The sequence below is a fragment of the Leptonychotes weddellii genome, chromosome 1 (assembly GCF_054177405.1).
Source record: "Leptonychotes weddellii isolate Sample4059 chromosome 1, ASM5417740v2, whole genome shotgun sequence".
In the NCBI taxonomy this organism is placed as follows: domain Eukaryota; kingdom Metazoa; phylum Chordata; class Mammalia; order Carnivora; family Phocidae; genus Leptonychotes; species Leptonychotes weddellii.
Window position 1 is genome coordinate 67,069,452 of NC_138369.1, and position 11,425 is coordinate 67,080,876.

The following is an 11,425-nucleotide window of genomic DNA, read 5'->3' on the forward strand; positions in this document are numbered from 1 at the left end:
GCAAACTACAACCACTAAGGCCAAATCTAGCCTTTGAGCTGAGCATGAAAACAAAACCATGAAACAAAACACAAAAAGCAAAACAAAATTTCGGGACATGTGAAAATATCAACATCAGATTTCAGTGTCTGCACTCATTCACTTATATATGGTCTAAAACAGCTTTCCTTCTATGATGGCAGGATTGAGTAAGGGAAACCATAAGGCCCACAGAGCCTAAAATATTTACTATCTGGTCCCTTTACAGAAGTTTGCAAACATCGAATCTAAACTTTGGAGCCCTCCCACCCCCAACACCAAATATATAAAGCTCATGTTTCAGATTTTATTATCTTCGCATATTTTACCCTGGGAAAATTTTATGATTTAGCAGACGGCTATCAGTTGAGTTTAGGATTTTGTAGGACCTGGAAAACCCCCCAAAATTTAGATTTCTCAATCTTTTTTAGAACAGCCAAAATATCACAATTTGAAACCAAAATCCTCTAAAGTGAGAAAATGCTGTTTTGTTTCACTTCCAAGTGAGTACAATAACAGGACGCCTGCAGTCATTTTAATGTTAAACTGTTTATTATAACTACATGGGAGTTGTAAGAAAAACTCAGTTTGTATTTTATCACATAGTTCTAACACAGAAGGCCTCCCCCCAGTATCCATCCTCCCTTTATCAATGGCAACTCACTTCCCCACCTTCAAAGACTCAAAGCTGTTTAACCCATGTTTCTTCAGGAGATACTTCAACATAAAACAGCACAACATCAATTCTTTCCTCTGAGCTTTTCCTAGCAAGAAATTATTACCATGGATCAAAGTGATTAATCAAAATAAATACTCCAGAAGCCAGATAAGGCGGATTACAAAGGGAATTGTGGAACGTAGCTTCTAATAAGAGTATTAAGGAATTTAAAAGGAGTAAATCTGAACATACCTCTCCTCCGTAGATGCTGAGATCAGTTCTACTAGATAAAAAGGACAGGTGACCGTCACTTCACAGTAATATTCAGGATTCTGTAATAACAAATACCTTGAGTTAGTAGTCTTAAACAACAATGCAGAAAAAAGTAGATTTGTTTATTCCAAGTCTTTGCCTACTTCTCCACAATACCTCCTTTTCCACGATGTGACAAGTTTAACCTTGTCATAATGAGAAGAAACCACCAAGCCCCTTTGCTAAATCTCAAACCAAGCCGGACTGTCTCCCCTAAAGCCATGAACATCAAACAAGGGAAAAGCTAGTGAGGGGGGATGAGCCTTTTTGTGCTAAGCTTTATATTAACTGGGCTCAGGTGTGCAAAAGAACTCACACAGGTGATAAATGTTATAATGGTACACCCACCTCTAGGATGGTCCTTTGACCCCATAGCAGATTGAAAGTAGATTGTATAAACGTTCAGCTGTGACCCAGACCCACGAAGATTTAAAAGAAAAGCAAAAAAGAGATATGTTGTGATCTTCTTGGTTTCTTCGTTTTCCACGCAATAGTATTAGTCCTAGGGCTTGGGGAGAAATACCTCTAATTCCTGCCTCATCCATCTTAGGGAAACAGATCAGTGGCTTTTGACCCTAGCTTTTCCTCAAAAAATGAAGGCTTGTTGGGGGGCACCTGAGTGGCTGAGTCGTTAAGCGTCTGCCTTCGGCTCAGGTCATGATCCCAGGGTCCTGGGATCGAGCCCTGCATCGGGCTCCTGCTTGGAAGGAAGCCTGCTTCTCCCTCTCCCACTCCCCCTGCTTGTGTTCCCTCTCTCGCTGTGTCTCTCTTTGTCAAATAAATAAATATTTTTTAAAAATGAAGGCTTAGGTTCTAAATTGTCTTTTATTCAGAGACTATAATTTGGTCTTAAATGCCTTCTGATAGAGAAGCCAAATAACTTGTCTCCAAGATTCACTCAGATTGAGGCTTAATAATCACAACTGGATATTCCTGAAGTCCAATAATACCAATCCCAAGAGAAGCAACTGGGGTTGCCAGATTTAGCAGATCAAATTATAGGACTCCCCAGTTAAATTTTCAGATTTGTTTTCAGATAAACAACAAATAGATTCGTACATCCCAAATAGTGCATGGAAAATATGTGCACGAAAAACGTACTTGTTTATCTGAAATTTCTAACTTAATGGGGTGTCCTTTATTTTTTCTGACAATCTCTGGAGCAACTTTAATTGAAAATGTTTCTTGGTGGACATGTAGTGGGGAAAAAGTTTGGTGAATGTGTTGTGCCTAATCCTGGAAGGTGAAAGTTCATAAAAGCTTTGGAACAGAGCAAAATATCCTTACTCCTCAGTTCTCCAGTCGGTGAAAAGGGAGGTGAGATAAATTAAATATTGCATGGACAGTCCAGTAGATAGAAGAGAAACTGCAACATCCTTGATTTTTTTAATGTCCTTAAATTGCTTGGGTATATATCATACTGAGTATCATAACTAATTTATAATACTTATCATGTGCATGTGAATTAAGTGAACAAAAACTGGGTGCTTTCACTTCCGTTCATGGCATCATCATGAACTCTCAGGTGCAGCTCAGCAACTAAATAATGAGAAGGCATTTCCTCTTCAGCTTTGGTGCATTTTATCTACCAAATAAATCAATTTAAAACTCATCTTGACACTCTCCCACCCCATCATTTCAATGTGGAAAAAAAGGAAAGAGATTCAACCCAACTAATCCAATTGCTTTTTCAAGATACAGACTCCTTAAGTGTTGCCTCAGACTATGTCTGACCTCTTGAACTCACAGAGGGGAAATTAAGGCAGAAAAACCTAGCAGTTCAAATCACAGCAGCCTCAAGATTTGGTAAGATTTAATCTCTGAGGTTCCCTAAGGCAAATAAGGTGGAGTAAAATAACCAGAGAGTAACATATTGAAGAATAGCTTATTTTTGGAAAAACTGAAAATGACCCCAAACACTGAGCCCTTAAGAGGAAAGATGTTACAGAAGTTCAAGATTATCATATTAAGTTACCAAAGTATAATGACATAGACAGGCAACTCATCAGCGAGAGGTGAGTTGAGTACAAGCAAGCAAACAAACAAAAACTTAGATAACTGGGTACAAGGAATCTTTTGCATGGATAACTGTACCAACCTCAGGGACATCATGGTGGACATAATACCTTATTTACCTCACAGTTATTTTCATTGCACAGTGGATCAGGAAGTATTTCTATTTCTCAATATTGTCGACTGGCCAGAGCAAACTGAAAAGGGCTTGGTTCCCCTGGAGTCATCTCCTGAATGTTCACCCCAGGAAGCTTCACCATGAAGTTAAAACCATCTCAGTGTAATCCCCTGAGCATGCCATGTTGGTCTAAAATTTGGTCTCTTCTTAGGAAGGCCTTGGAAACTTATGTGTTAATATTCACACCTGGAAAACTCTACTTGCCAAGGCATTTGAAATAATCCATGGGGACCAGGATACAAATACTGTATATGAGAAAGATAAAGAGTCTCAAAATAGTGTACATATTGGAGAATCACTTGGTGGGACTTATTACAAGTGCAGATTACCAGTCTCTATCACAGAGATTCAGATCTGGTAGGTCTGAATTTTTCTAGGCTTTGTTTTGTATAACACATACAAAATTTATTGATCACATACTATAAGTAATGTAATCTGCCAAACCTCTCAAAAGCTTACCATCATTCAAGCATTTTATTTTTCAGAGCGGACCTATAAGGAACAAGTATTCATTCTGCTTTATAAAAGAGAAAGCTGAGGTCCAAAAAGACCACAGAATATACTCAAAGCCACATAGCTTGTATATACAGAAGTCAAGGCCACAAACAGGTTAATTCATTCATTCATTCATTCATTCTCTCACTTGTTTTCTAACTACTTTCCTCCCAGACTCCTCCACTTGGCACCCTGGGCTACCTACTAGCCTCTGAAACTACTAGACATATACCTGCCCCAGGGCCTTTGTTCTTTCCCTTCTCAATGCCTGAAGCATTCTTCCCCCATTCTCTCTTCACTTGCTCTTCACTTCCTTCACTCTTTGATCAATCACCTTCTCAATGAGATCTTCCACGACTATATTATTTAAATTACAACCCCCCCTCTCGCTGGAAACACCCTGTCCTCCTTCCCTATCTTCCCCATCCTTCTGAAAGATGTTCAACAGGTAAAGTGAAGACAGTCCTTACAGATCTTCTGTGTAGCACACTATTCACTCTGAATGATTTACATGTTTCTATCTCTTCCACTAGGATGGTAGCTCTAAAACCTTAGCAGCATCAGAATCACCAGAAGGACTTTTTAAAACCTGGATTCCTCACTTCACCCCAGAGATTTGATAGAAGTGATGCTAACAGTACCAGTCAGCCAGCCATCTTGAATAGCCTTGCCCTAAGGCACTGGTTCTCACCTGGGATGATTCTGTCTCCCCAGGGGACAGTTCACACTGTCTGGAGACAGTTTTTATTGTCAAAACTAGGGTGGATAGCTACTTGGCATCTCTTGTGCCAAAAATCCTACACTGTTCAGGGCAGCCCCACAACGAAGAATTTTCCAGCCCAAACGTCAACAGCACTGAGGTTGAGAAACCCTGCCCTCGAAGAGTGCTTCTCAAACACTTACCCCGCGTCAACCCTAGAGGGCTTGCTGGGGCTTATGTTGTCAGGCTGCACCTTCAAAGTTTCTGACTTGTTAGGTAGGTCGAGTGTAAGGCCAGAAACTGTACATTTCTAAGTATCCAAGTAAAGGAGATACTGTTGGTTCAGGGCCTACGGTTGGAGAACAATTTAGTAGAACAAGCACTCCATGAAGCAGGGACCTTGGTCTCTTTTACTCACTGCTGTTTTGCCAGGAACAGTACAGTCACTCACATGTCTAATTTTTTAATAAGATAATCCCACTTCCCATCCCCCACAAGGTGATTCTGATACTAGTGATCCTCATATTGCACACTGAGAAACCAGAGTTGTTTTTGTTTGTTGCTGTTTGGACAGCAACTTTGGGACGCCTTCTATTCCTATTGACTCCTCAGCTCCTTTACTACCAACCAAAGAAGTCTGATGAAGTTCATGCGTTCGTCTGTTGGCCAGGAGAATGCTAGGATTGCATCCCCACAATGGGACCCCTACAAAAGAAACACATTGTCACACGCAAGTCTCTGCGCTTTCTATTTATTTATGATGGAACTATATAGTCCTCAACTACCTGTCAAGAAATTCCCATTTTCAAAAAATAAGGCCAGAGGATTCTCTCTCTCTCTCTCTCTCTCTCTCTCTCTCTCTCTCTCTCTCACACACACACACACACACACACACCCCTAGTTCTTCAATCTGATGCTTGAATGAGGTCCCTAGCATTTGAACACAGTGGGACTTGGAGTGTCTTCTCGAATGTGCTGTGCTTCCATAACCACATCTATGGCCGTTGTTCCAAGATGGTATCTTCCAGGTGCTGTCAATTACCTCTCCTTACATCATTTTCTGGGGGAATATTCAATTCAGTTCCTTTTATCTTGTGCCCAAGGCCAAAAATGAAGCAGGTGATCTCCATAACTCAAAAATGTCTGATATCTGAGGCTCAATTGCCCTGGTTAAGACAGGCATTTAATGAAGAACTGGTGAATGAGAAGTTTAATGGCTAGAGCCAAGAAACTCCATCTTAAAAATCTCTTTTTACTTACATTGAATCATCAGCCAGGGTTATTGATTTGCGTTTACTGACTGGACTTTCTATTGTTTTCAGATGTTACTATCCTCAGCTGGTGCCTGCAGGCTATTAGTTCCAGGAGGTTCAGCTTGCTGTCCTGAAAAGCCAAAGCGTTCCCTACTGAGTTGAGAAAGCTGAAGCATTCACAATAGCTCCAGAATCCACCTCATGTCAGAGAGTGTAAAAGTGTTTCACTGATCGGCCTCATCTTACAACAATGAGAATCTACCCAGAAATAATCAAAATCTTAAAAAATGAACACAGTTCACGCTTTATTTAAAAAACAGCACCAGTGAGTTATAATTTACATGCTATGGAATTCAGCGTTCAATGCAATGATTTTTGGTAAATGTACAGAGCTGCTCACTTATCATCACTGTCTAATTTTAGACCATTTCCAAAGAGCAACCTCGAGCCCATGTGCAGTTACCCACTGGCACCCCCTGCCAGAGCCAGTCAACTCCCAATCTACTCCCTGTCTCTACAGATTTGCCTTTTATGGGAATGCTATATAAATGGAATCATACAGTATGTGATCTTTTGTGTCTAGCTTCTTGCATTTAGCATATTGTTTTTGAGGTTCATCCATGGTGTAGCATAGAGCAGTACTTCATTCCTTTTTATTGACAAACAGGGTTCATTGTATAGATCTATTACGATTTGTTTATCCATTCACCAGTTGATGGACAGTTGTTTTGTTTTGTCTATTAAGAATAATGCTGCTATGAACATTGGCACACAAGCCTTTTATAAACATATTTTCATTTCACTTGGGTAGATTCCTAGAAGTAGAATTTCTGGGTCATATGGTAAATCTATGTTTAACATTTTTTTAAAATGCCAGACTGTTTTCCAAAGTGGCTGTACTATATTAAAATCCCACCAGCAAAGTATGAGGGTTCCAGTTTTTCCATATCCTGTCCAATATTTGCTCTTGCCTATTTTTTTTTTTACCATAGCCATATACACAGTTCACTCTAAATGTTGAAATAAGAGTAATTTCAAATTTGTACCACAAATATAAAACTACAGCTGGCATTCATTGAGGGCCTACTCTGTGTAATATCCTTTAAATATAATACTGTTAGCCTTGGAGCACCTGGGTGGCTCAGTTGGTTAAGCATCTGCCTTTCGGCTCAGGTCATGATCTCAGGGTCCTGGGATCGAGCCCCATATGATGGGGCTCCTAGCTCAGCGGGGAGTCTGCTTGTCCCTCTGCCCCTCCCCCTGCTCATGCTCTCTCTCTCTCAAATAAATGAATAAAATCTTTAAAAAAATAAAAATAAATATATTACTGTTAGTCCATCATTAACACAATAAGATATCACCCATAATTTACAAATAAAGAAATAAAGCTCAGAGAGTTTAAACATTTGCCCATGGGATCCTAGCAAGCAGGTGGCAGTCTGAATTCAATGCAGGATGTGAGGGACACAAAACCTAAATACAACAGTGATTCATACAAAAGCCAAGACTTATTTGAAGTATATGCATGGGCTTTATCTTGCTAATCATGGCCAAAACACTTCTGTCAATGTTATTAAAAAGAAGAATCAATAAACAATAAAATCAATTGTTCTTAATAACTACAGATGTTCCTCTGAAGGAACAATACTGAAGTTCTGGAGACCAATTTCACCTCAAAATATTCTCTTCCAACATCAAATCTCAAAGTTATAGTCTTGCTTCCAATTTAACTAGCAAGATATTTACGACAATCAAAACTCAAATGAAACATACTTCATAGCGATGAAATTTCTGAATGGTTTTTATTAACTGTACTGAATCTTCTGCCACTATCTAAAGATATGAATTCTGACAAAACCGCTATTCAGTTTGAGTGCTCAGAAAACATTTATTGCTAGTTTCTGAAGTCCCATCTGTGACTAAAAAATATTGATGTTTCCTCTGACTCACATTCCATTATGAAGAGGCTGTTGATAGAATGGTGATGGCCAAAGTCACTGGGTGGTACTGCTCTGGCTCAAAATCTATAACTCACTCTTCTCTGGCCACACCTCTTGGTCTACCCAGTCCCCTACCACCAGTCATGACTCCAAGTGATCCCCTCATCAGCATTCGAAAGGTCATCCTGCTCTCTTGGTACCTGGTTCTTCTCTGCCTTGGAGATGCTCTGAACAATGGCCAAAAATGTTCAACATTCCCTGGGGCGCCTGGGTGGCTCAGTTGGTTAAGCGACTGCCTTCGGCTCAGGTCATGGTCCTGGAGTCCCGGGATCGAGTCCCGCATCGGGCTCCCTGCTCAGCAAGGAGTCTGCTTCTCCCTCTGACCCTCCTTTCTCTCATGCTCTCTGTCTCTCATTCTCTCTCTCTCAAAAAATAAAAATAAAATCAAAAATGTTCAACATTCCCGATTGGGTACCTTTATTCCCTTCGGAGTCATTATTTCACCTGTTTGATCCAGATGGTTTGTTAATGAATACCTGTTTCCCCATTTGGTTTTAGAAGATCTGGTGATGAAAATCATTGTCACTACTCAAAGTATAGTCCACAGACTGGTAGCATCAGCATCCCCCAGGAACTTTTAAGAAATGCAGTATTTCCAGCCTCATTCCTAACCTACAGATCAGAATCTGCATTGTAACAATCTCCCCCCATGATTCGTATGTGCTAGATCATTAACTTGGGCTAGTATGGACTCCCAGGTCTAACCCACATACCCAGAACCTCACAAAACCCAGCTGAAAATCTGCCCCTACCATAAGTAACAGCAGGGGATCTTTATCATTCAGAAAACACTCCTTTCTGTGTTTCTTCCCTCTGCCTCCAAGCACAGTGAAGCCAAGCTCTTTAAACAATGACAAAAATCTCTTGACTGTGTTACCCTGTAAGGAAGAGTGCACTATTGTTCATATTCATGTGCTTCTTCTCTCTGGAGGAGAGTTAGAGAGCCCCATCCTGTTGAACCCAGGCCTGCCCACATGACTTACTTTGGCCAATGAAATGTAAGCAAAAGTGATATGTGTCATTTCTAAGCAGAAGCTTTAAGAATCAGTTAATGTCTTGTCTCTCTCTTTCTCCACTATCACAAGACTGGCCCAGATGGTGGAGGCTCTGTCACCTGAGTCCAAAGAGGACAACATGGAGCAGAACCAAAGGTGACCTATAGAGGGCAAGCAGAGTTGCTGTTGAAAGCCACAGGGATTTGGGGTCCATTTGTTACAGCCCACATTAGCATAACTTGACTGATGCACCTTGAATCACTATTGTTTCTCCCTTTCTCAATTAAAGAAAAAATAGCAGGGGGAAAAAAACAGACCTTAGAGAGGAATCTTATTTAGAGGTGCATTTACATCTGAATTCTCTAGAACTTAGGTTATCTCCTTCTCCTCTGCCAACTCTGCCAATTTTTTTTTTTTTAGTTATCATTCTTCTAATTTCCAGATCCCTCCCAGTCTGCATAATAATTTTGATTTCTTTACAACAGGGATCAGCAAATGTATTCAAATGTCCAGATAGTAAACATTATGGCCTTTAAAAACCATATGGTCTCTCTCACAACTACTCACCTCCACCACAGCAGCATGAAAGTACAGTGAGAAACTACTACAAATGCATGAGTATGGCTGTGTTCCAATAAAACACTCCTGGACCAAGGTTCAACACGTAGGGCTATTCTTAACTTGTCCCACATTCTAAGCCCTCTAACTAAGCCAGGCATTAAGTCCTCACAAAACCACAGAAATTTCACCTGAAAGGTTAGCTCCACCCTATAATTTTATTCATAAAGAAATTGCTACCCAAACCAATTAAAAAGTCATGTCCAGAAACATAAAGAGAACTCTAGCTAAAGTTATGCAGGCTGAAGTATTGAGGGATAAATGTACTGATGTCTTCAATTTACTTTGAAATGCATAAAAAAAGACAGATTAATGAATGAGAAAATGAATGAGTAAAGGTATGGATAGCTAGGTATGTGAAAAAGCCAAGCAAGTAAAATGTTCATTGTAACATATGCATGGTGGATATATAGATATTCACTGTAAAATTCCTTTAGCCTTTCCTATATATTTGTATTTTTATTATAATAAAATGTTTGAGGGGAGGCAAACTAAATACAAATTTCCAGCCTCACCCCTAACCTATTGATCAGAATCTGCATTGAAATAATCTCCGCCAGGTGATTCCTATGTGCTAGACTGCTAAAAGTCTATAAGTGTTAAGTATAATCAATTGATTTGTGAAATGTAATTCTACTTGATAAATATCCCATGGAAATTTATCAAGCAGAGTTTGGGAAACTGATCTATGTAAGGCCCTAAGACACCAGCTCAAACACTTCCATGATCATTCAATAAATAATTTTGATCCCCTACTATATGCTAGGCTTTGGGACACTATGGTAAAAAGACAGATGTGGAACTATGCTCTAACAGAAGACAAAAACTAGCCAATCCTTGGTGGTTTTGAAATTCTCTAACACCTTTTGTCTATACTATCCATTAAGCTCTTAGTGTTGACCATGCTGGATTTGAGCCTCCTTTTTCATGGACATTGCAAGCTCCTTGAACCACAAGGATCCACGCACTGGCCTTAGTGCCTTATGCATGGTACCTGAAAAAAGCCTGATGCCATGTTTGCTCATAAATGACGGCACTGTATATACTGTATAGACATGCTGTATATGCTAAGGCACTGCCAAGGTGATGACGTATGTTTACTTACATGAAAGGCAGGCCTCTACCAACATGCTTCCAGCAGTTGCTCAACAGTTGAAGGCAAATGCCTTTACCCCTCTAAGGAAAAGTAGAATCAATGAATTCTTGCCTTTTCATAGACTAAACAGAGACAGCTATGAAGAGTATGGTTATATGACAATGTACGTCAATCTTCATTATTCATAGAGTCCATATTTGTGAATTTGCCTCCTTGCTAAAATTTATTTGTAATTGTAACCCCCAAATCAATACTTGTGGCACTTTCAAGGTCATTTGTGAATATGGCCAAAATTCAAGCCTCCGTATGCACACATCAGGTGAGGTCACACAGGCAACACTCTGCCTTCCTGTTTCCCCTCCCGTACAGTAAACAAATATCCTTTTCATGGTCTTTTTAGTGCCATGATTTTCACATTCTGTGTGCTTTTGGTTGATTTTGCTGTCCAAAATGGCTCCCAAGCCCAGTGCTCTGTGCGGTCTAGTGGTCGTAAGTACAAAAAGGGTGCGAAGTATCTCACAGAGAAAATACACATATTAGATGAGCTTTGTTCAGGCATGAGTTTCAGTGCTGTTGGCCATGAGTTCAATGTTAATTAATCAACAATATATATTTAAGAAGCTGTCTTTAAACAGAAGCACATGTGGGGTGCCTGGGTGGCTCAGTCGTTAAGCATCTGCCTTCGGCTCAGATCATGATCCCAAGGTCCTTGGATCGAGCCCCGCAAGGGGCTCCCTGCTTGGCAGGAAGCCTGCTTCTCCCTCTCCCACTCCCCCTGCTTGTGTTCCTTCTCTCGCTGTCTCTTTCTGTCAAATAAATAAATAAAATCTTTAAAATAAATAAATAAATAAATAATAAACAGAAGCACATGTAACACAAGGTTATGCACTTAATTAGCCGATGAAAATGTTGTGACCATAAGACCAAGAACCTAATCCTGTATTTCTCCTAGGGGCAACTATTCAGTATTCACTAATTCAGGATTTGAGGTGTTTTTATAGAACATAACTACCATGAATAATGAGAATTAACTATACATCAAAACAACGTTATACATTACCAGAAGCTCATGACCAGCAGCTTAAGAGG

General features: G+C 40.0%; 1 protein-coding gene across 1 annotated transcript in view; it reads right to left on the minus strand.

Annotated features, from left to right (window-relative positions):
• RARB (retinoic acid receptor beta) overlaps positions 1 to 11,425 on the minus strand; it is a 703,788-nt gene that overhangs the window by 670,124 nt on the left and 22,239 nt on the right. Inside the window, exon 2 of the mRNA XM_081825597.1 lies at positions 929 to 1,008. The gene's annotated coding sequence lies outside the window, so the exon portion shown is untranslated. The remainder of the gene's footprint in view (positions 1 to 928; positions 1,009 to 11,425) is intronic.